At 33.0% G+C, this 25,359-nt stretch overlaps 1 long non-coding RNA gene across 1 annotated transcript; it reads left to right on the top strand.

Moving 5' to 3' along the window:
• The first annotated feature begins 6 nt into the window (after nt 1-6).
• LOC117173111 lies at nt 7-2,426 on the top strand. The gene is made up of 2 exons (XR_004467110.1): nt 7-242; nt 2,249-2,426. It is a non-coding gene; the product is annotated as an uncharacterized LOC117173111 (long non-coding RNA).
• The last annotated feature ends 22,933 nt before the right edge of the window (nt 2,427-25,359 follow it).

Genomic DNA, 25,359 nt, shown 5'->3' with positions numbered 1-25,359 from the left:
CCAAAGAAGATGACGCAGCAGATTCTAAAGATGATAGAGAAGATGGTAAAGCAGGTTCTAAAGAAGATGGAGAAGATCGTACAGCATATTCTGAAGAAGATGGAGAAGATGGTACAGTAGATTTTAAAGAAGATGAAGAAGATGGTACAGCAGATTCTAAAGAAGATGAAGAAGGTGGTAAGCAGATCCTGAAGAAGATATTGAAGATGGAGGTGATAATTTGAGAAATGACTAAGTCGAAGGTACGAAATTATTTTTACAATTTTAATATATACAAGATGTCCAAAATGTAACGAAACACCTAAATAATTTTCCAGATAAAGTATTTTTTTTAAAGTCAAGGTTATTCTTAGAGTAGCGTTTAACGGGGATTTCAGTGGGGACCTTGCATTTGACTTTGATCTTGACATTCAAGGTTATTTCAAAGTCAAGGTTTTTTTCAATAGGAACCTCTATTTTTGAAAACGGCAATCAAACGAGCAGGAAATTTTACGCCTGAGCATGCATGCAGGTCATATGTTAAGAATGACCTTGAGCTTGACCTTTAAGGTTATTTCAAGGTCAACTTTGTTTTTTTAAATGGGATTCCCTATTTTCGAAAACTGCAAACGACAGAGCAAGAAATTTATGTCCAAGTATGTACTCAGGTCATAAGTTAATAATGACCTTCGGCTTGACCTACAAGGTTATTTCAAGTTCAACCTTGTTTTTAAGAATGAAAACTCCTATTTTTGTCAACGAAAATCTAAAGAGCGGGAAATTTTACGCCCAAGCATGTACTCAGGTCATGGGTCGAAGATGACCTTGAACTTCAGTTGAATGTTTTCAGGTTTAACCCATGTACGGGTCTAGTCCAATCTGTACTGCTTCGGCTCAGGTAACGCTAAATGTAAAAAAATGACCTTAAAATTACCTTGAAGGTCAACCTCTGGGTCAAATTCAAGGCCACTCGTTAAAAGTTACTCCGAGAATGACCTTGACCCTTTTAGTAAGCACCTGAGCCAAAGCAGTACGGACTGGACCCGACCCATACCTGGGTCAAGCATTAAAATCTTCAGTTGAAGCTTAAGGTCATCATGGACCCATGACCTGAGTACATGTTTGAATGTAAAATTTCTCGCTCTTTCGATTGCTGTTGTCAAAAATAGGAGTTCCCATTAAAAAAAACAAAGTTGACCTTAAAATAACCTTGAAGGTCAAGCTCAAGGTTAAATTCAAGGACACCACTGGATTCCTCGTTGAAAGTTAAGCCACGATTGTCCTTGACGTTTTTAAAAAAATCTTTACTTAGAAATCAATTTAAGCGTTTCGTTACTTTTTGGACACCCTATATATATATATATATACTGTAAAAAAAATCTATTGAATTTTACATCTCTGGTGGATGTAAATAAAAGGACCCTCGTGTATCGGAGTAACTTAACGAATCTGTTGTGATATTCCAATTCGGTCGATAATTTTACACTCGAAAATGTAAAATTCATTATGTGAAAGAATTAAATAAAATTTATCAGGGCGACAGGTTTCGAACACTCGAAGCTCAAACTTCGTAGAATTTCATGGAGATTGAAGAAAGATAAGCAGGACACGTTACCACTTACCTAAAACACATAAGATACTATGGGTATATTTTTGATGTTTAAATATTCCGCAACAAAAATATAAAATATACGTTTAATTTATTAATTAATTTTATTTTTTTACATTTTTTATATTTTATTATTATTTTTTATATTTATTTTATGAATGAATGAATTAATTATTCTAAATTTTAAATTAATTATAAATCAAAAATGTTACATTTTCCACCAGGGCAAAATTAAAGATCTTTGGTAAAATTAAAAATCTCGATGCAATTTTCAATCACAGGAAATTAATTTTACCGACGCATGGTATTTTTACACGCTGCGACTGAATTTTCCCTTCCGAATGTAAAGTTCGTACGAGGGAATGTGTAATTTTATTTTTATCGAGTGTGTAATACACTGCTGTTCGAGGGTTCTTTTATTTACATCGCTAGAGGATGTAATTTCACATACTGTTGTAAAATCACACAGTGGAGTGTGTGATATTTACAATGATACAATATGTAATTTTCTGAAACTTTGTAATTTTACATAAATCTTTCTTTACAGTATATATATACTGCACGACTGACTTAAATCAGTTTTGACTGAAAAGTGCTTTTCCATTCCAGTTGTTTTCGGAATATGTTTTGGGTCGAAATTGGTTTAATTTTGAATTTCAGATGGAGAGTGGCGAAAAATAAGGATTCGACAAGATGAACCTATAACATTTGGGAAACATTTATGAGTACTCCACACATTATTAAAAAAAAATAAAGAAATAACGATGAGGTTAAATTCAGAATCGAGGTTCACAGACAAATTAATAAAGAAATGGTTAAAATGCCTTTGAAAAATGTCGATCTATCATCTTTTATTTTTCTTATCTTCTATTTTATATGTATCTATGTATAGTATTTCCTTGTAAATAAATTATACTCAATTATTTATTCCCTCATTCTTCGAGGGTAACTTGTGTCTGTCAGTTTCCATAGAACCAGTTGCGTTTTTTTCACTTCCGGTTCATCCAGATTGAGTTCTTCATCTTATAGTTGAATATAAGCATGCAAATTAGTACATATTGCATTAGCATTTACAAACTTATATTACATTTTTGCGTGGGAAGAATTCTCATATTCGTGTTACCTTTTGTCTTCTGTAACTATGCAAAAGTAAGACTTGATTAAAATGTGTTGATCCTACTTACATATTTTGAGATTTTAAGTCTTCGAGACCTAAACTATTTATTTACATCCTGAATTTAGATTAGACTTATTTTGTCCTGCCAAATTCCAATTGAAATATTTGATGCGTCGTAAAACCACCCTAAATCTTTTTAGGTTAATTTTTTGAAATTCTCTTGCAATTAACAAAATTATATCAGCATAATTTAAGGATATCTGATCGATTTCCGCTCTGCTATAAGGCCTGTAGAATAAATGTGTCATGGGATTTGAATGGAGGTGCGCTGGCTCTACTTTTGGGTTGGCAATTATTAAATTGCATGGGGAAAATACAAATTTAATTTATTTTGAATGCACAAATACGTTTTTTTGCATATATTTATCTCGGAAAAATATTTTATAGCATATTATATTTCCAATAAAGTAAGGAGTACTAATGAAAAGTGAAGAAAACGTGAAATTTTCCATTTATCTTATAGTGCATCACTATTTTGTTCATTATTTTCAAAGTACACAAAAAATATTGCGATCCTTAAAAACAATTGCATTGAATTAAAAATTTTTTCAAATTATTTGATAACAACTCCAATAAATTGTTTTATTTATATTAATTGAAAAAAATTAGGAATAATTCAGATAAAAATATGTACCATTCCAATTATACCAGATCCATCCTTTCAAAGTATTTCGGATAATCTGTAAGAATATCCTCACAGCTAAAATGTTTAGCACAAATTACATAGCTTTGATTCAAAATTAGCTCTCAAAATAGTTCTTTACCAGATCTTTATTATTTTGTTGTCATTTGGTACGGTATAAAGTTGCACTTTCTCGGAGAGCAATTCACGCAACCAGAATTGCATTGAAAAACAACATACTTATATCCCATTATTTCCGTTCATCATAAAAAAAACCTTGTCAAATTTTTAGTATAAAAGCCTTAAAACTTAATTCTTAAGCACAAAAAAGCGAAATTGTTCGTTTTTATACTTAAAAAAGCATACAATTTTACTTTTATGACACTTTTCTCATGCATTTTAATAATTTTCGGCTAAAAGAACAACCAGCGCCCTTGATACTATACTTTCTGTCCTACTCTCCTTGAAAGCAAGCATGTGAAACAGATAAAGGGGGGTCAAACAATGTAATTTAATCTTCAAATCTGCTATCCACCTGAATTCGGTGAAAAAATTTAAGGGTCCTAATTCATTTGAATGCATATAAGCCCGAATTAGTTTAACTGTCAGCTAATTCATTTTAATTTCCGGGATTTGAAGAAAAAACTCTAATTCGCCTGAATTCTTGAGCGCAAATACTCTTCAAGACTAGTCAGTTCTTCTTAATTCGGCAGAGTGAAAACCATTTTATTTATTCAGTTTAATAATTAATTTATTAACGGGGCAACTAACGTGCATAAAATAAAGAATCAGTTTTGCAACTTCGTTTAAAAAATAGTCCTGTAGCCCAGTGGGGGTTCTCTGGATTGTTACACGAGAAATCGCTGGTTCGAGTCGCCACGCATTCACGTTTTATTTTTTTTTTCGAATTGACCACGCATTCGCAAATAAATTCACATTAGTGTGAATTCAAAATCAAAAATGAGTCTTTTATTGTTGACAAGTTCTTGAAAAAAATAATGAAAAAAAGACGTTTTTGTAAATTTTATTCAAAATAGCCAATATGAGTTCAAACTCATAGTTTCTATTAAAAACCCCATAAGTGAAAAATTGGGTTTTGGAAATTTTTTGCGCTAATTAGGATTTAATTTACGGTTTTTGAATTCAAATAGTTTCTCATATAGAAAATACTATTTCGGCTGATGATGATATGTTTACATAAATTGTTTAAACAATTTGTTATGTTTTTTTAGCAATTTTCCCTTAAAATATATTATTTATAATAATATTCTCTTAGAATAATGCTAGAAAGTTGCAAGCTTTTGTAAAATAAATAGTTTAAAAAATTTATTATTATTTCTATAATACCATTTTGCAATAATGTTAGGACTTTAAAACATTTTTTTTTAATTTAAGAACTTTTAGAACGTTCAGAACTTTTTTCCACTTTTCACTCAAATTAATGTAGTAATTAATTCAATTTAAAAAAAGTAATTGAGCCAATTATTATTTTTTATGACTATTTTCTCCTATATGAAGGCGAGATGGCTGCTGTTTTTTCTGAAATTTAAATTTTTTGTCCACGTACCACATAGGGAGGTAATAATCAATGCAAATTAAGAAACATATTTTTTTTAAACAATTTATAATTATTTTAAAGTATCTTCTCTTAGATAATTGCTAGAAAGTTACGGTTTTTTCTGAAATGTTTAACTTGGATTTGACTTTTTAGGTGTAAGCAAATAATAAATAGACATCAGGGAGCATCATTTTTAAACACTTGGTAATTAGTGACAGTAAACTAAGGTGTGTATAATGCCATCTTAACCGGCAAAAAGAAATTCCTCAGTCTCCGATCTCAATCCAGCCGAATTGATAAACATGTTAAATAGACTCATCGATATCTCTTGTTCACGTATAAGCTATTATTTCGGCCTTGGAAAATGTACGGAATGTGACCAGTTCTTTTGTTATTTTAGTCATGGGCTTTTTCCCATAGATTCCAGCCCCTGTTATCGAGAAGACTTTATAGTAGTATGTGTACCAAACGAGACCTCCTGGTGTGAATAATTCTTTCCTAATCCATTCATTACGCTATACGATAGTACTGTTTAGTTTAGTCTTTGACAACCAGATGGTTGAAGCATGTACTTTAAGCGCCAGATTTTCCCTATTGTGCATCTACAGGCCAAAAATCCATGTTGAATTTATTTAGCATTGCGTCAACATGGAGTTTCCAGGTTAATTTAGGGTCAAATATTACTTCTAAATACTTCGCTAATTCTCAAAAACCTCTTCCCTACCGTAGAACTTTAGATTGCTACGGTTAGGAATCTTCCTTCTTCTCATAAAATGAATGAAATCCGTCTTATCCGGGTTAACGATCACGCAACGGCCCCTGTACCATCGCACTACTATGTTCAGCGCTGACTGCATGAGTTCCACTAAAGGTCATCACTGACAAGCGCGTACTGGGTGGATTAAAGAACCCCTTATTGTGTGCATCGCGTTGAAACTTTGGCCTTCACTTTATTACCATGTAGCAAAGTATGTAGTGTTCTGCTTTTCAATATGGAGTGAATCCACCTGTTCACCGTTTCATTAACTCCGTGCGCTTCAGCAGATTCCTATATGGATTCAATTGAGGTGTTACTAAAAAACCCCTCTATGTTTAGAAACGCTGCAATTTCTATTTCACCTTTTCACATTGTATGTATTATTATTGCGGAAGATAAACGCATAGAGATCATCTAAGGTATATCTGCCTTTTTGAGAGACAAATTGATTTCTGTGAAAAGGTTTTTCCGTTAGGATTTCCTCTTTCAAGTAAAGGTCTACTTATTTTTTTAGCGTTTACAACATGAACGAGCTACTTTCCAATCTTCTATTCTGGCTCCAAAAGTTGGTCCTCCTGAGTTGTATGACTCATAGCCCGAGAAGTGTACTCTCATTAGGTGTTCAAGGATTTCATTATTCTCAGACATTTTAGCCAAAGGCAATATTATTACCCTCAGTTGACATGATGAGTTACTCTTCAAGGTTCTCTGAAGTTGAGCAGTGTCAGGTATATTCTCGATTCCCTGATAATGCCCCCTACGTCAGTCCCTTACAGCATTTTATTTCTCTTTATGACATATTGTTAAGGTTTTCCTGTACAAGTTCCAATTCCACTCTTTTTAAGCCTGTTAAAAAGGCAATGAGTATCCTTCTTCAAATATAACTTTTTCTAGGATTTCGACAGAAAATTCTATTTTTACGATAGACTTTATGCTTCCCGGTATATGGCACGGAAAAAATTAATATCCTCCCTATAAGTATCACAATCAGTAGCTTTAGGATTACTATACTTTTGAACCTCAGGTATATCGACCCTCAGGGAGAAGCATATCTGTTGTAGCCAGGTTTTCCAAATTTACTGGGTGCAATCTGTTAAACCCACCTGGCCGAGGAGAGCCCAGGATAAAAAAAGGATATCTAACTACAATAAAATGGGTGTGCCACTTACCTGCCTCTAACCTGAACGCTATTTCTTTTGAAGTGAACCGAGTTCGCGGGTCGCACTCTTTCAACCCGCAAACAACCCCCGAAGCTCGTTTAATTTGTTTAAGGCGCTAGGTAGGTTACCACCTACCCGAGCCTCGAGAAATCCGTTTCACTTCTCTTTCTACTGGCAGGTCGACCAGCTCCTTTTAACTCAAGCACGAGAGTGAGGGATATAAAAATGGGTCTACGGGAGCGAGAGAGAATTTTACTAAGCGTTAGATTCTTTAACCTTCAAGCCACAATAAATCAAAGAATGTTATAATTAGGCTCTATTTATTGTGCCATACAATTCTCTCTGCAAATAAACAAACTTAACCTAAAAACAATCCCATGCCCAGTTTCACCGGGTAATATAAAATTAATGTGAGATACTGCCAGAAAATAACCCCTTGATTTTCCAAGCTTGCAAAAATTAATATAAGCAAGCCAGAAAAAACAGAGGAGTTCTTTGCTGCGAACCCATACATTACAAAAGGGTGGCCAGAGATTCCCGCGTTATCACTCACGCCGGCCGGCGTTCATTATCTAGTGCCCACATCAACGGTTCTCTTAGAAGATGCCTGCCTCAACTAGGCTACACTCAGGCTTTGTGTCGGGCGGATTCCAACTGCTGGGTGTCTCGGAAGTTTGACCTTACTACGAGGCTTCGAGGCCACAACCACGCGTCTAGTGGTCCATCTCACGATCCGCTTATCTCTCATTTTTCCTCAAAATCCACTGTTTCCACCCCGTTATCAGCGGCGACCACTCTCCCCGTCGAGTCGGGAACCAGTATCTCCAGAAAGTGGGATTTTTCGGCCCCCACCACTCTCCCATCTGGGAGCGTAAAATTCAGGCGTAGAGTGTCGGTGATTCGGCTCTGTTAAATGCTGCGAAGCCCAGCCTCGTGTAAAGACGAAAATGCACGAGCAAGAACCCGAGCTCTCCCGAGTTAAATTCTGCGAAGAGGAACCCGAGCTCTCTCGACCTCAAGAATGACGATCTAGCTGCTCTTCAAATTTATTCAGGTTTTAAAATCCCGAGTTACCCTAGAACCATTAGACTTATTGCGAAGAGGCAAATATAATTGACTTTATGTAAATAGATATAGGAAACAAGACTTCTGGATGTAAAATGTTTAAAATTTAGTGCTGCATGCCTTAGTCATATTTTTGGTAAACAATAGATTTTTAACAAATAAAAAACAAATTTTCGACAAAATAGTTAAATTTTCAACCTAAGAAATTACTAGTTAAATTTTCAGACAAAAAATGGAATTTTCAACAAAAGAAATTAATTTCCAACTAAAATTATAATGTTTCAACGAAAAATTGAATCGATAAATTTTTAGTTGAAAAATAATTGTCAACCCTAAAAAATCAAAGTTTTAACAAAATATTTAAATTACCTGCCGAAAAAATTCAACCAAAAATGATATAGTTAAATTTTTAGTATTAGAAAATGCTTTTGCAACAACAATAAAAATCGAATTTTCAACAGAACAGTTAAATTATCAACCAAAATAATTATTTTAAAAAACTTTAATTTTAAAATTGTTTCATTTTCGATGGAAGAAATGAATTTTAAAATTTGAAAAATTATTTTTCAACCAATATTGGAATGGAATGAATTCTGACAGAAAATTAAAAGAAGGAACATAATTTTTTTAAATTATTTCGTAATTTTGCCATATTATATAATTTTAGAAAAAATAAAGAATTTAATTCTTATCAACCCTTCTTGTGCAATTTTGTAGCACCATTTTTTGTTATGTTTATGTTGGTTTGTAAAATTTGCTTTTAAATGTTAGTAAGTTTACGAGATTTTCAGAAATTTTGAAACGATTAAATAATAATTAAAACTTGCAAAAAAAATCAGGAAAAATTTGAATAATTCTTAAAAATTGAAAGACTAGAAGGTCTCAAAATATTAGAAAAAAGAATTATTTTTCTGATAATCGTTTGAAAATTTTTAATATTTTTTATTCACAAAACTGTACTTTAAAAAAAATTCAAAAAGATTTTGTAACACATCAAACGATTTCCTAAAATTTAAAAGAAGAGCGTAGGAGATTTTAATGCAAAATCTTTCAATTTGATAAGATTAAAAAGTTAAAAAAAACGTAAATAATCCAGTAAATTCAAGAAATATTTAGAAGAATGGAAGAGATTCAAATCTAATTTTAAACTTAAATTTTTTAGAAATATAGATTTTCAAAGATTTAAAAAAAATAAACTTCAGAAGCTTTAAGGGAAGTCCGAAAGATTTCAAGGAGATAAAATAATTTTTCTTAAAATTCCTGTGAAAAATTGAGAAGATTATATAAGTCAAGTTTTTTACACCTTGAATGCTTTTCCAAATTTTAAGAAAAATGTAGTAAGTTAAAAATATATTTTGGAATTCATTTTGTTTTAAACGTATCAGAAATATTTAAAAACTTCAAAAAATTTCTCAAAATTTATCAATTATTCGTGGATATCTTCCAAACTTCTAAATGTCCTAAACATCTTTTAAAAAGACTCGAATTTTTCTAATATTTTTTTTTAAATCCAATAAAATAAAAAAATTTAGAGTCCTCTAGGTTCTTTTTTGATACATCTCTTTTCATGTTATATTAGGCTATAATCACAATTATGAGGATCATGAGAGAAAAAGCCAAAAACTTATTAACTTGACCTCATTCAAAAGATCAATCATTTGACAAAAATGTTGTAAAATTTTCCTTTGAATGTGGTGTGGAAAGGAATTTCATTAAAAAATGTGTGGAATAAGAGAAATATCAATTTCTACAACTTCAACTATAATTTGAAAGGCGATTATTCATAGTATTTTACTAACTAATGGATATATTTTTATAATTTTATTCCTGAAATCTATTCCCTAAGATCAAACATGGTACACAAATATCATAAAATTTTAAAAACACCAACTATTTACAGGAATTTTTAAAATAAAAAACAATGTATATCATAATAAATTTTGACAATATTTATAAAAGTATTATTATTAATAATTAAGAAAATTAATGTACAGGAAGTACAATTTTTATTTGAAATTGCACGACGGTTTTTTTTACCATGTTTCACCCTCGGCCAGAATCAAGGCAATATAATCTAAAAATATGTTCATTACTTATTAAAATTCTACAAAGACTTACCTTTACAATTTTTTCTGTTTTTATAATCATGAGATATTTCTTCATAAAATAAATTTGGTTGGACTTATTTTAAATCTATTTACAATCAATTTCCAATTACAATTACTTTACAATTAAAATAAAATTCCAAAAGCTAAATTTTGTAATCTTGAGATAAGTATTTTAAGGCATTAAATATTTTGTAAAGATTTCATATACAATAAAATTAGTATTATCAGTTTGTTTATAAATTTATATGTAAATAATGATTACAAGATTCTTAAGAAAATTAAAAAAAAAGATTTTCGAATATATCAGATGTGCCAGAAAAGATCCTAGGAGGTTTTAAAAACATTTTATTTTTATTTTATAGAATTTTAAAAAATATTAGGAAAATTTCTTATATATTTAAAACGTTTTGAATTCTTCAAGATATTGGTAGCTCTCTCGAGTTTTTATCAAAAATTAAAAAAAGTCATTTAAAATGTAGAAAAAAATTTCCGTATAATCTTCTAAATTTTCCCAATCATTTTAAGAAACTACGTTTATTCTCCTGAAACCTTTCGAGATTCTTTTAAAGTTCCTAAAGTTATTCTTGGGTTCCTAAAACACTTATAAAATTAAAATTTTTTTGAATCTTATCAAGTCTACTAAATACTTCCTGAATTCACTTGATTATTTATTTTTTTCAAATTTTTAATCTTATCAAATTGGATGCATTTTGCTCTAAAATCTTCTACACTCTTCTTTTAAATTTTAGGAAATCGTTTGAAGTGTTTAAAAATCTGCGTGAATTTTTTTAAATTGCATTTTTAAACAAAAAATATTTAAAACTTTAAAAAAAAAAGCCTTTAAAGTTTTTCAGATGCTTTGAGAATATTTGAAATCTTTTGCAATCTTATGGAATGTTTAAAATTAATCTTTTCAAATTAATTGTTGAAAATAAAAAATTATGTTAATTATTCCTTTAAAAATCTTTACAAGTTATAATTACTTTGGAATTGTTTCAAAATTTTTGAATATCTCTTAAACTTACTAAAATTTGAAAGAATTATGTTCCTTAATTTTTCTCAAATTAAGTAAAATGGAAAAATTACAACATTTTGCTTAAAAATATTTTACGTACTTTCTAGCATTTTAGGAAATAATAAAAAATTTTTGCCATCTTTTTTCAATTTTCTGTTAGAATTCATTCCAAAACAATTATTTACATTTTTTCCCAAGAAGTTTCTTTTATTATCTTTCATTATCTGAAAGTCCTTCGTTTATCGATTTTTATTATTATTTTTTTCATTTTTGATACATATCTATTATATCTTATCAAAGTTTAATATAAAAGTCTTAAATGTTAAGTGTATTTAAATACTAAAATTTTTAATGTTTACAAAATTTTAAAAATAATTTAATAAATTTTATGTGTAATTAAAATGAACTTTTTTTAAATCTCATTCAACTTATTCCAAGTTACCTATTTTAATTTTCCAAATTTATGTAATTACTAATTCTGATTGGAAATAATTGAACCTCTTGCGATTAAAATCGGAGATTCTGCTTCAAAAGAAATATGCTGAAAGTAATTTGAAAAAAAAATTATTCGAATTTTAATTTTAAAGACTGATAATTGTACACAATTTCCAGGCGCACCTTTCTTATTCTTCTACAAGAATTTTTAGGTTTTTTAAATCATTTTATCCTACGTTTCTAAAACTCCTCTGAAGTTTAAATTATTTTTTAATCTTATCGAATTAAAAAATGTTGATTTTAAAACCTTTTACACTCTTTTTCGAAATTTTAGGAAATTGTTTGATGTGTTTAAAAATCTTCATTAATTTTCTTTTAAAGCACATTTTTCAAGATAAAAAATCATTAAAAAATTTCACACGATAATTAGGAAAATAATTATTTTTCTTTAATCTTGTCAGGTCTTCTAATCTTTAAAAATTATTCAAATTTTTCTTATTTTTTTTTATTTTGCAAAAATAAAAAAAAATTGCCTTAAAAATTTTTCAGTAACTTTCACAATTTTTGACGTCTTTTTTATGTTTTTAAATGCTTTAAAATAATCTCCTAAAATTAATATTTCGAAGTAAATAATTATTTTAATTATTTCTAGGAACCTAAAATCATTTTTTTCATTTTCGTGTAAACTTCCAAAATTCTTTACAAGTTTTAATTATATTTGAATCCTTTCAAAATGTCTGAATATCTCTTAAACTTACTCAAATTTGAATGTAGATTTTTAAAGCAACATATAATTTAAAAAATTGTGTAACAAAATTGTACAAGAAGACCTAATAAGAATTATATTCCTTAATTCAAAATGTGAAAAAATTGACTCATAATCTTTTAAATTTTTCCTAGGAATTTTAAGAAAAATAGTTTTACCTCCTTGAAATCTTTCAGAATTCCTTTAAAGTTTCTAAAGTTTATGTTTGAATTCTGTGGAAATCTAAGTTTCTAACAGAATTTAAGTTTAAAATTCGATTTGAATCTCTTCAATTCTTCTTAGTATTTTTTGCATTTACTCGATTTTGATCTATTTATTATAATCTGAACAAATGGAAACATTTTGCTTTAAAATCTTATACAGTCTTCTTTTAAATTTTAGGAAATCCTTTTACATGTTCAAAAACCTTTTTTAATATTCTCATCAAGTACGTTTTTTAAAACAAAAAGTCATTAAAAATTTTCCTGCCAATCTTGAAAAAGTTCTGTTTCTAACCTTTTCGGACCTTCTAAGCCTTCTAATCATTAAAAACTATTTAAATTTTTCCTGATTTTCTTTGAAATTCGGCAAAATGAAAAAGATTGCTTTAAAATCTTCAGATGCTTTATTAACCATTTTAAACATAGTTTAAAATGTATTGGAATTTTTTGAATCAATTTTTCAAAAAAAAAAAATTATATTAATTATTCGTAGAAACCTAAAAGAATTTTTTTCATTTTGGTGAAACCTTAAAAAATTCTTTAAAAAATCTTTACAATTTTTTTTTTAATGTGCAACAAAATTCCGCAAAAAGGCCTGAACTTTCATTCTCTTGGCACTCTGCGAAATTCAGTTTACTTAAAAACTGCTACAAAAAGCCAGTTAGCCACGAAAACGAATCGTGAAATCGGGGGCCCCGGGATCGTGCTCGTGCATTTTCGGCTCTATAGGAGGCTGGCCTACGCAACATTTAGCAGAGCCGACTCACCGACACGCTACGTTAGAATGTGTCGCTCCCAGATGGGAAAGTGGTGGGGGCCGAAAAATCCCACGTTCTGGAGACACTGTCGGGAACCAAAAGTGACAGTTTTCCGTCTGCTCGTCCTCACTTCCCTTCAATTGTTTAGTGTCCGGCCCGATAATTGGTTTGTCGCGCGTGCTACGACGACTCCCATTGGTCCTTAGAAGGCTAGTCCAACGTGCCGCATTCCGGTCTCATGGAACATGGCCGCCTTCTGGCGGCATGTAATATTGGAGCGGATCATCGTACAGCCATTTGAATTGCTCAGTTCCTCTTTGGAACCTTCCCCCATCGTTACGAACCGAAAGAGGCCGGTCGTAACCGATCATGCACGAAGCTGAAAAGATTCAGTTGCCGTACAATTTAAATGTCTAGATTTCAAGTTTGATAGCATTCGCACGGGTGATTCCTTAATTTAGAAATAAAAATATTGCTTTTTCCTTCTGTTTGTAATTATTCATTCATGCATATTATATATATTCTTTAAAATGATTATAAATTAATTTTATTATATTTTTTAGAATTAATGTAGAAAAAACTGCTGAAAAAATCAGATCGAAAAAATCAAATATAAAAGAGAATAGAATTTTATTTCTTCATGAACATACTTATTAGACTTTTACATATACTTCGTAGTCACCAAAAATAACATGTTTAGCTCATTCAAGCTATTTCCCGTTTATTATTCTTACAATAATTTATTCTGACATTGCTTAATATTGCCTCTTAATTCAAAAGTCAACGCCAACTTTCAGACTAGTGTATCATTATATTACTGTTACAAAAGCTCCTGCTCAAATAAAGATTGTAATGAAGTAACGTTTCGTAATTTTACTAATTCCCGCATCAGACTAAAATTAAAAATAATGAACTTATGTTAGGAATTAATAAAACCCAAAAATAACTTTATAAATATTATTATTAGCTCATTCTTGCAATTCTCCGCTTATTATTTTTACAATAATTTATTCTGAAATGGCTTAATCATGCCACTTAATACAAAAGTCAACGACAACTTCCAGACTAGTGTATTATTATATTTCTGTTGCATAACGTTTCTGTTGCTAAATGTATACCTCATTTTAATAATGTCATTGCTTCTTCAAGTCATTCTAATATTGAAAAACAAAGGTCTCAAATGAAAAAAAGACCTCTGTGAGCAAGAAAACTGTCGAGATTCCAAATTTTCGCTCAACGAAGAAAAAGTTTGTAAGTACAAAGCATTCCATTTCGAAGTCCACTTAGTTACAAAAGGAAGCGATAAACATGGATGAAACAGTTAATATCCATACAGGATTGGACCATGTATATTCTACACTAAAAGACCAGCAGCCAGCGATAAAGAGACTTTTGCAGTGATAATAATAATACATTTGAAATTCCACGTCATTTTCAGGTTCCTTAGGTGATTCTTTTTCAATTTTCCAGGTCAAGTCAAATTAATTTAATTATAATTTGAATACTTTTTTCAATTATTACAATAGTTACAAACCATATAAATAAAGTGATGGTTTCCTGCATACTTTTTTCGTTATAACTTAACGGAATTAAAAGTCGGTTTCTCGTTTTATACTTTCTTGAGTATTTCAAGTTATAGTCATAGAAAAATATCATAAAATCGAGGTGCAAGTGTTAAATTGACGTCTGGCCATGTTCTATACACTTAAATAAAGACAATAATCAACGACAACTTCCGGACTAGTGTATCATCTTATTACAGCTGCAAAACTTGCATCTCAAAACAAACATTGTAATAAATTAACGTTTAGGAATTATACTAATTTCCTCGTCATATTAAAATTAAAAATAATTAAATTATTTGAAGAACGAATAAAACCTAAAATTAAGATTTTTTATAATATAAGAATAGTTTTTATAATTTTATTTTTGGGTTTTATAATTCCCAGACAGCAATTTTCCTACCCATTGACTGCACAGTGCCGGCAGGCTCTGCAGATAGATCAGCAGGCCATGTCGGTAGACCTTGAGACAGATGCGGGTGAATATGTTGCTCATTACGCCGTCAGGCTCTGCTGACACGACATGGTGGCATCCTGCCGTTAGCATATGTCGAAATATCATGCTTGCTCTCTGCAGTTATACTAATGGCAGGATGCCAGCATGCCATGCCGACAGGGCTGACGGCGTAATGAGCAGCATATGCACCCGCATCTGTCTCAAGGATTACCGACATGGCCTGCTGATCTATCTGCAGAGCCTGCTGGCACTGTACAGTCAGTTTGCAGGAAAATTGATATTTGAAACAATAAAAGAGTATACCAAAGGCCAATCAAATTTGTCAATTCTTTCGAAAGTTATCGTCCTAACTTCCAAAAATCTACAGACCCAAGAACGAACGCACTACCACAGGTAGATTCATTCGTATAAAAACCTGTTTTTTGGATTGAGGGGGTCTCCAAACGTCGATAGTTTGCAAAAACGGGGAGGGGGGAAATTTCACACAAATCTAATTCCCTTTCTAATGAGAATAATGTTAAAAGAGAGAAGAAAAACGGGCCAAGACAAAGGGTGAGATTATAATGATAAATGTAGTCACCACAATTTCGTTCATCTATAAAGTCTCCTTTCACAATCGAGTAATCCTTGCACGATGATGATCACACGTACACTATACGGCGTTTTTCTCGCACACTATGAATACAATTAAAAAGCAAAGAAACAAAACACGTACAACGGTTCGGGGCCCGCAATTTGCACAACAGTCTCCCGAACCGGCCAAGGAGTCCCGGGTTCAGTTAGAATCCAATCACGTGGCAGAAGGCAGAATACAAGCGCGCAATTTGTAAGATACTCTACATCATAACATTATTACGTTATATTGCAAATTATTCCTGGGGCTCATGAAATTTTTACGGATATTCAATTTCCTATTATTCACAATTTGATCTTCTTCAAACGTTTCAGGAAGATCGCATTGTACAATTTTATAATTTCGATGGGAAAAAATAGTAAAGAAATTTATTGTGAATAATTTAAATAGTTATTATCAACAAATAATAATAATAATAATAATATCTGGGCTGCAATTTTCTGCAGATTTTGCAGCCCGGCTGCAGGTACTGTGCGATCACAAGATGACATGCACGCTGTGTTTGCGATCTGATGACTATGTGCATGCATTATGTGTCAACAAGGCCTGATGCTGACATGCTGCAGCAGAATTGTTATCTGTGTTCCTAAAATAATTTTATTATTTTTAAGTTTAAACTGATGAGGGAAATAGTGCAATTACTAAACGTTACTTCATTACAATGTTTATTTGAGGAGAAACTTTTGCAACAGAAATATAATAATACACTAGTATGGAAGTTGTCGTTGACTTTTGTATTAAGTGGCAATATTCAACAATTTCAGAATAAATTACTGTAAAAATAATAAGCCGACAATTGCGTGAATGAGCTAAACATGTTATTTTTTGTGACTAGGAAGTATATGTAAAATTCAAAAAAGTATATACATGAAGAAATAAAATTCTATTCTGTTTTATATTTGATTTTCTCTCTCTCATTTTTTCAGCAGTTTTTTCTACATTAATTTAAAAAATATGATGAAATTCATTCATAACTGGCTCTTTTCGGCTTCGTGCATGATCAGGCACGAGCGGCCTCTTTCGGCTCGTAACGATGGGTGAAGGTTCCAAAGAGGAAATGAGCAATTCAAATGGTTGTACGATGATCCGCTCATTGTAATATCGCTGCCTCCCCAACCTTGTCGATGCCTGGTCGCCACACAACGTCGCCACCGCGTGGTACTGAATATTTACGACGTGGTACTGCAGAGTTGATTCGATCTGAAACGCAGGGATTGACCTAGTGCCGCTGCTCGTGTTACATCCAAACTCTGCTATCAAATTTCTTCCGTTAAGGCCATGTGATGAGTATAACAGCTGATCAAGTCAGCCCTAAGATCAATATTTTTTCACCTATATTGAAAAATAAAAGTTTAAATAACGCGGAAATTTTGTTCGGGAAATGTTAGTAAATATTAAAGGATCGTTTGTGGCCTTGCAAAGAGTTAGAGGAAGAAAAAAGTTTATTTATGCAAATAATGATTATTGACGGACACATTTAGGTTTTACAGCCATGGACATAGGAAATACGGGACTCGGCATGCCATCCTAACATTGGCGAGCGGGGTTGAATCCATGGGAAGGGGGAGAATTCCATGAGTGAGGTGAACCGCCATCTTACGATGTGCCATTTCATTATGCGCACGAGCATTTTTACCGACAAAATGTGCATGAAAATATAAACATGTGGGCGCTGCCATGTTTGTCGCGGGACATCAAAAGGTGGCGGACCTCCCCCCTCATTGCATCACCCCCGCAATGGCATGCCTAGTCTCTTGTTTCCTATGTCCATGTTTCCAGCAGAAGTTTGACTTTTAACTTTCTCTGACGGTAATCATGCAATCTGTTTTACCTTCAAAAACCTAGAAGTTCGAACTTGTCTACTCGCTGCGCTAGTGCTGCTTTGACACAGGTGATACCAGAATGATACGTACATGGACATAGGAAACACAGGACTAGGCATGCCATCCTAATTTGGCGAGCAGGGTTGAATCCATGGGAGGGGGGAGAATTTCATGAGTAAGGAGATCCACCATCTTACGATGTGCCATTTGATTATGCGCACGAGCATTTTTGCCGACAAACTGTGCATGAAAATATAAACATGTGGGCGCTGCCATGTTTGTCGCGGGACATTAAAAGGTGGCGGACCTCCCCCCTCATAGCATCACCCCCGCAATGGCATGCCAAGTCCCTTGTTTCCTATGTCCATGGATACGCATCTCAGACCAAATATGTTTATTTGCATTTCAAGTGCAAACATTAATATTTGCATTATTTGTGCATAATATTCTTGAGCGATTTTTGTCGTTTTGCTCCACTATGATAAATATAAACCTCATAACTATCCCATTGACAACATTGCAAATTTTTTGCAGGGTTTAATGACAGCACGGTCGGTATTTCTCCAAAATAGTAATTAAAAAAAAACTTTTTCAATATTCTAATTATTTAGGACCAGAGACACATTTTTGTATGCCTTCTATTTATCGTGCCAAATTTTTAACACGAAATCTCATCCCGTGTGGACGTAAGTTGGGAAAGAAAACTTGCACAGGTGTTTTCTTCAAAAAAAAAAAATTTCCGCAAAATTTCCACCGGAACAAAGCAGAGACATGGACCTTATTATCTTCTCTTTCATTTCCCAAAGTTTCAAAGCGATACCTCATTTCGTTTAGACGTAAGTTGGGAAAGAAAAATTAAGGACCAGGTTTGGTCACGTGACCTTCTCGCCACATGGCCTTAATACTCTGCACTGATTTTTTGAGGTATAGGTCCGTTACCTGTCGTTGAATAGTTAAAACTATTAACCGCGAAATATAGGATAGGTTTGAAAAATGATTCACTCGGTACACAGATTTTAGCTTGTAAATTAAACTTGAATGTTAATTATAATTCGTCGATATTTAATTGTTCATGGATGACATATCCTCTTCTTTGATCTCTAGAATAAACGACAATGGTCGTGTATTGCAGTTCGTGGTAGATGCGGCAGATTTGAAAAACCTGATATTGAGAATCGGAAAACACTTCCATAAGGTCGAACAATTTGGAGTCAGGACTTGACATTGTCCATCTTACTTGTTTCTATAGAAATAAGAATTGTTTGTAACTAACAAACAATTCTTTTATTAGTTTTGTTCATAACACACACACAAATAAGTTTAGCACTCAATATCGACGCACATCCGAACACTAGTCGCGTAGTGCGCGAACCCGAAATCGATAGGTAGCAATGCCTTCTAATTTATATAAATTCATCTGAGTCCGTATAATCAAAAAATAACTAAAAAGTTGGCTTAAAAGGACTCCATGGTTCGTAACCAGCACCTTGACTTGCTCGTTGGGGGCCTATTGTTCCGTCCGAGTCGAATCTCGACAGTACAATCTTCTACAAGCTACACTAACTACAGCGAAATGAGTGCGAACCATGGAGCAAGCAGTAGCAAGTACAATTAGAAAGGGAGACATTACAAAGAGATAGAAGAGGCAGTGCAGAGCAAAGTAGTGTTAAAATATGATCAATTATAAATTCAGACTTGAAGTGCAGAGCAAAGCAGTGTTCAAATTTGATCAATTTTAAATTCAGACTTGTAGCTTTTATAAGATTCAATTTTTCAATAAATCTTGAACAAAAGTACAAAGTAACAGAAACAAAAAAAATATGGATGAGAACAATAAAAAAAATCCTTCGTTAAAAAAAGTGTGTGTCCTGAAAAGGGTCGATTTTTGTCCTGAAAAGAACAAAGTATCTCCAAGTAAAAAAATGCTCTAGTACCTCATTGAGGATAGAAGTATCTAATTGCTTCTAAAAGGCTTAAAAAATTTCGTCGTTGCTGTTGAACACATTTCTCCAAACATACTCAACTAAATAATGTTCAGTCCGGCTAATTTTAACACTACTTTTCTCTGCACTTCAAGTCTGAACTTATAATTGGTCAAATTTTAACACTACTTTGCTCTGCACTACCTCTTCTTTCTCTTTCCAATGTCTCTTTTTCTCATTGCACCGCATTCATATTCACCATGGCACTGTAGCTTGAAGAAGACTGTACTGTCGGGACTCGACTCGGACGGAACAATAGGCCATTCGACGAGCAGGTCATGGGCCTGGTTACGAACCATGAAGTACTTTTAAGCCAAAAAGTCTAAGAGTCGCAGGTTCAAGGTTTTAAAGAGCACCCCGAAATGACAAGTATCTGCCAATAAACATCTAATCAGGTTGAAACTTGTAACTATAACTGACTTTTCTGAGCCCTGCACCTATATTTACAATCTCGTTTTGGGTGGGATTTATCCCTACTTTTAGCTTTTAACCAATCAAAATGCTGACGTCACCCACTTTTAGTGTCGAATTACCAATCATAAACGAGGCCACTTTGCTCCTCCTACTTATTTCGGTAATTAAAGTGAGTAACAGTTTAAGGATAATGGTTCCAAAGTCCAACTTTTATCACCGGAAAACGTAAATCTCGTTGAGTGACAGTTTCCTGTTTGTAATTCCATGGTCCTCTTTTTATGGCGTCTGACTGTCGCCATAACTCATTAACGATTCTAAAAATAACCCAAGATCTCAAGTTCCTAACCTCAAAATCTACTTTGGACAGTGAACTGAGCAATAGCTTTGATGAAAGTCTTAATGTAGTTAAATTCGGATAGACTACTCACATACAGAATTCCTGAACAGCAATAAACTTATAGTATTCTTAGAATTCGTGTTACAATAATAATTAATTAATATTTATTGATTCTATAAATTCATAATCAATTCCATTTTAAAGCCATTTGAATCTTCCCGCCAGAGAATTTACTAGTTCGAAGAGTATTCAGTAAAAGGGCCTTAGCGCCTTAGAGTTTTAGTTCATAAAACGGCGCATGCCGTTACACTCGCCGCTGTTATTGGCGCTGGGGCATCGTGTCGACGAGTTCTGGTCACTGGTTGCAGTATCCCCCCCCCCCCTTTTTTGGCGGTAAATATGGCCGCCGTGAAAGTTTTAGCCAGTCGGTTCTGCCACCCGTGGCTACACATGGAGATTGCGTGTCACAAGTTCGCCCTCTTAATTTCTTAATTTCGCACCCACTGTCGTCAGCCCTAATGTTGACAAGCTGTCAGTTTCTCGTGTATCCATCCTTACTGATGGCTTTTCATTTTAAAGTGCTGGGATTATTACCCAGGAATCCGTCCATGCACGTAGTGGCTCTTCCGTCTTCTTTGGTCAGCCTCGGTGCCGACCTTTTACATTTTGGGTGTTCGGCTCTCAGTTATTTAAAACACGGCGCCTTGGCTCGGATAATCCAAATTACAGGTAATGTTTATCGTATTATAATAAAATTATTACTTACTTTACCATCTTAGCCTAGAATTGGATCCTGACATAAGGTCAAATGAATTACCTCGCGATATCTAGATGTCAATAAAGTAAGTGTATCACCCCAATTCAATGAAGTTAAATCAGTATTTAAGAGGATATCTAATAAAGATTCACCTGTGTCACCAGAGTTACCAGATTTCGCCATTCCTCAGATAGTGGGTACTGGGAGTCAAATTGTACGTAAGCTGAGCAAATCACCATAGATTGACTGATTTTTTAACAATTGGCGTCTCAACTTCTTTCTCTTAGCTCCCAACAATCTGACAATCTGAACAGTATGTTCTAAGACTCCTTCGTTAATTTCCAGCTTCACAAGCAAGATGCTTTTTCCAGAGGGAACGTTGTCGACTCTCCCTAGGTTTTTTGTTTATTACTATTTTGTTTTTCAGGAACTAATTTTTTTCACACAAGTAGGTAGGAAAATAAAAGGTCCGCTTCTGAAGAGGCACTCATGCAGGGGTAAGAATGATTACTTGGGGAAGTCGTCTAGTATCCCCAAGAAACTGTTAAGATATCTTCGCACCCCTACGTGCCAAAGTGCCAAAGGCATGTTCACTCTACACGCACCCATGGCAATAAATATCCGTTCATAGGCCACCACACCCGTCCCGAATCCAAATTTAATGCCGACGTCTGCTTGACCCCTTTCTCTCACGCGCTTAAGCCTCCCGAACAACCACCAGGTGTTGTAGCCCCTAGATTATCTCTTAAAATCCAATGTAATCTAAGTGATCTCAAGTAATCACTGTAATCTTGTGTAACCTAATATAAATTGGAATCATTTCGAATCAACATCCACGTCATTCCGTGGATTCAGACGGAATGGAAATTGCATTCAGAACAAAACGGAATCGTGATGACCGATGGTGGAATAGCTCGGAACAATTTTGAATTAACTCGCGTCATTAGACGGTTTTAGACGAAATAGGTATTTTATTTTAATATGTGCGGAATCATTTGGACTGAGTTCGGAATGCTACAATTTTATTTGAAATAAACTCGCGTCGTTACTCATCTAAATGAGATGAGAATTTTATTTCGATCAATGCGGAATCATTTGTACTAAATTTCCTAGTGGGCGCTAAATTTGGCGACGTCTTTACGACATCGTTACGACATCTTAACGGCAACTTTACGCCAACCTATGTTCATTTAGTTACGGTGCTTTTACAATATCATAAAGACATCGTCAGATCATACAAATTCTTTAACATATATGTCGTAACGATGTCATTAAGACGTCGCCAAATTTTATGACCACTGGATTAGCTTTTACTCCGAATTTTTGTATTGGAAACGGATTTGAAATTTTTTCGTGATTGACTGGAGCGAGCCAAAGTTCTTCGATTCAAACGGATTCGCAAATTCATTCCGGAATTTCTACCAGGCAAGTCAGTCAAGATTTTCACCGATTTTTTACACGTACGGCACCTTTCACTCTTTATTGCACAGAAAATTTGTTACAGATGAGACTTACAACGATTTAAAGTTAAAAATATTTCGACAAAAGTTTCACCTACGTTAGGAAAATAATTCTGATCTCGTCTACTGAGTCACGCTGAAGTGAGAAAATTGAGCAAAGTGAGCAACAGAAAACACGAAACAAATTTTGTTCTAATATATCTCTTCTGAAATAAATTACACTATTGTAGATGAATTAGAACTTATTTAATACCATTTAGCAAAAAGCGCAAAAAGCAACTGATAGAAGGGAATCCCCATTTCTCTCCAATTTAATGAAGTTAAACGACGATAGATAGCGCTGGCGCCGTAATTCTCGCTAAATCTCGAATAAAAATGGAGCGATTATAAGACGAAAGATTATTCAGGCAATGTTAAAAATCGAAAATTATCTTCGATTCATGTAAAGTTTAAATGCCAAAGTTAATTTTTGTTTCCGTGCATCCTTTAACTGCTGGTATCAATGTAAACTTTATCTTTCGTTTTTTGTGTGTGTGAATATCATTTCAATTTTGTTCAAAATATTTTAAAATATTAATTTTCAGAAGAAAAATTCTGACGAAATGTTCAAAGCACAAGTAGCAGAGCAGGAGGTAAATGAAAAAGAATACAATTGAAAAAATAGCGATAAAACACTGCAGAGTTCCTTCACTGTCACAAGGACGAACATTTAAGAGAAAGGCCAAAGGATACAATACATAGCTGTATATGTTTAAAATGTTACAGAATATTGCGACTCTGTACCCATTCTAAAAGTAACTTTCTCCATTTGTAGCCCTATCGATGGCATAATTTACAGCAAGAGCAAAAATATCTTTGAAGTGAAAAAAGGACAACACTGCGGTTATTCAGACTTCATCAGTGTGGATGAATTAAATAAGATGAAACTTAAGGAGCTTATAATCCACTGAAAGTTTTCAGACGTTAAAATAGATTTTAAAAAGAAGAAAGCCTTGCAAAATAATAAATTGTCCAGCGATTTAAAGCTACATATCAGTGGTAAAACAATTCGAGCTCATAAGATGGTTCTAGCTTTAAGCAGTACGTTTTTCCGTAAAAATTTTGCAGAACAAGATTCTATAACATCTATTGAGATTAAAGATACTGAAGTTTAAGTCTTTGAGGAATTGCTGTGTTTCCTGTACACAGGGAAAATAAATCATGTGAATTTTGAACCTAGTAATCTGTTTATAGCATCTATAAAGTATGGAATTCCGGATCTTAAGATCAGTTCTTTTGAAATCATAAAAGCAAATTCAATAGGGGTTGAGTTGATTCGGATACTTGTAGACTGTGTGAAAAAGGGATGCACTAATTATGTTTTAGCTGAATTATTAACATTACACCGAAAAAAAATTCCTGAGGCGAACGAGTGAATCGAGAATATATTAAACTCAAATAAAGTGTCTGATTAGATCAGGTAAAATGTCTAATTAAAAGAGTTGAACATTTAGTTACTTTATGTAAATTGTTCTCGTAAATCAGAAATTTGGACAAAATTGCTAAGTTCGAGCGTTTATTATTTTCGACAGATTATGTATAATTTTATTATCTTCAGATTAGAAAAAAATGTAGTTGTTATAGAAATAAATTAACATACAGTAGCCAATCTTTCGCCTGGTATCGCGAAAATGAATTTCCCTGAAATCCGTATAATGCATCTGGAGGTCAAGTTTGTTGTTTTTACCGCGTTTCTTGATATTTCAATATAGTTATCGCCTACAATCAAAGCAAATGTAAATTATTATTACCGCATCATAAACTCCATTTAATATTAACATTCGCGCACATTTTAAGTGATAAAAAGCATTTAATTGTCCGAAGTAAATCTGAACTGTCACTGCTCCCGATTAGACCATCGCCATTTTATTTCGCTTCGTAAATAAAGGGATTATATTGAAGGATTGCTTTCAATAATGTGTTCGAACGGTACCAATAATTCTTTATTATATTATAAGCGCTTTTACTTAAAGAAAAGATTCGTCTGAGTGGGCGATAAAACTAAAGTCTGATATTTTGGCAATGTCTGATCGCCCATTAGAATTAGTTGTCCAACAATATGTCGGAAACAATTTCGGGTGTTGCGGAAATTGAGGACATAGAGTCTCACGTCTTTTATGAAGTATTGCGATTTATGTACACGAATGAATTTGAAAACTGAGACGATACCGTGGAGGAGGATTTGATTGTTGCTAATAAGTACGAGATTGATTATCTAAAATTAATTTGCGAGCGAATTCAGAAGAAAAAAGTGAATGAAGAGAACTGCAGAGATCTAGTTTTATTTGCTGACGCTCATAATGCTAATGAGTTGAAGAAGTTTTGCCTTTATTATATAATAATTATTCTTTGTATGCCAGGTCCATTCGTTACAGGTTTGTGGACATTTGTTTCATATCATCGATAATTTTTTTTGCAGATGCGTAATATAATATACCGGGCTTCTGGAGGTATGTAAGGGAGTCTGATTATACATTGGAGTGCTCCAAAGCATACGTTTTGAATTTTGTTCGAATGGAGGGCACCGCATCCCTCCCACCATTTTCTGTGGTTTGAAAAGATGTATAAAAGTGATTACATATTCCATTTCGGTGTTTACATGATGCTAAATTGTAGACTCATGCTAATAATAAAGCGACAACTGAAACACATTTTCTTTCGTTTCACTGCTAAAAGTTAATATAA

The sequence above is a fragment of the Belonocnema kinseyi genome, chromosome 5 (assembly GCF_010883055.1).
Source record: "Belonocnema kinseyi isolate 2016_QV_RU_SX_M_011 chromosome 5, B_treatae_v1, whole genome shotgun sequence".
In the NCBI taxonomy this organism is placed as follows: Eukaryota; Metazoa; Arthropoda; class Insecta; order Hymenoptera; family Cynipidae; genus Belonocnema; species Belonocnema kinseyi.
The sequence above is the reverse complement of the archived record's forward strand: the minus strand, read 5'-3'. Positions and strand labels throughout refer to the sequence as shown.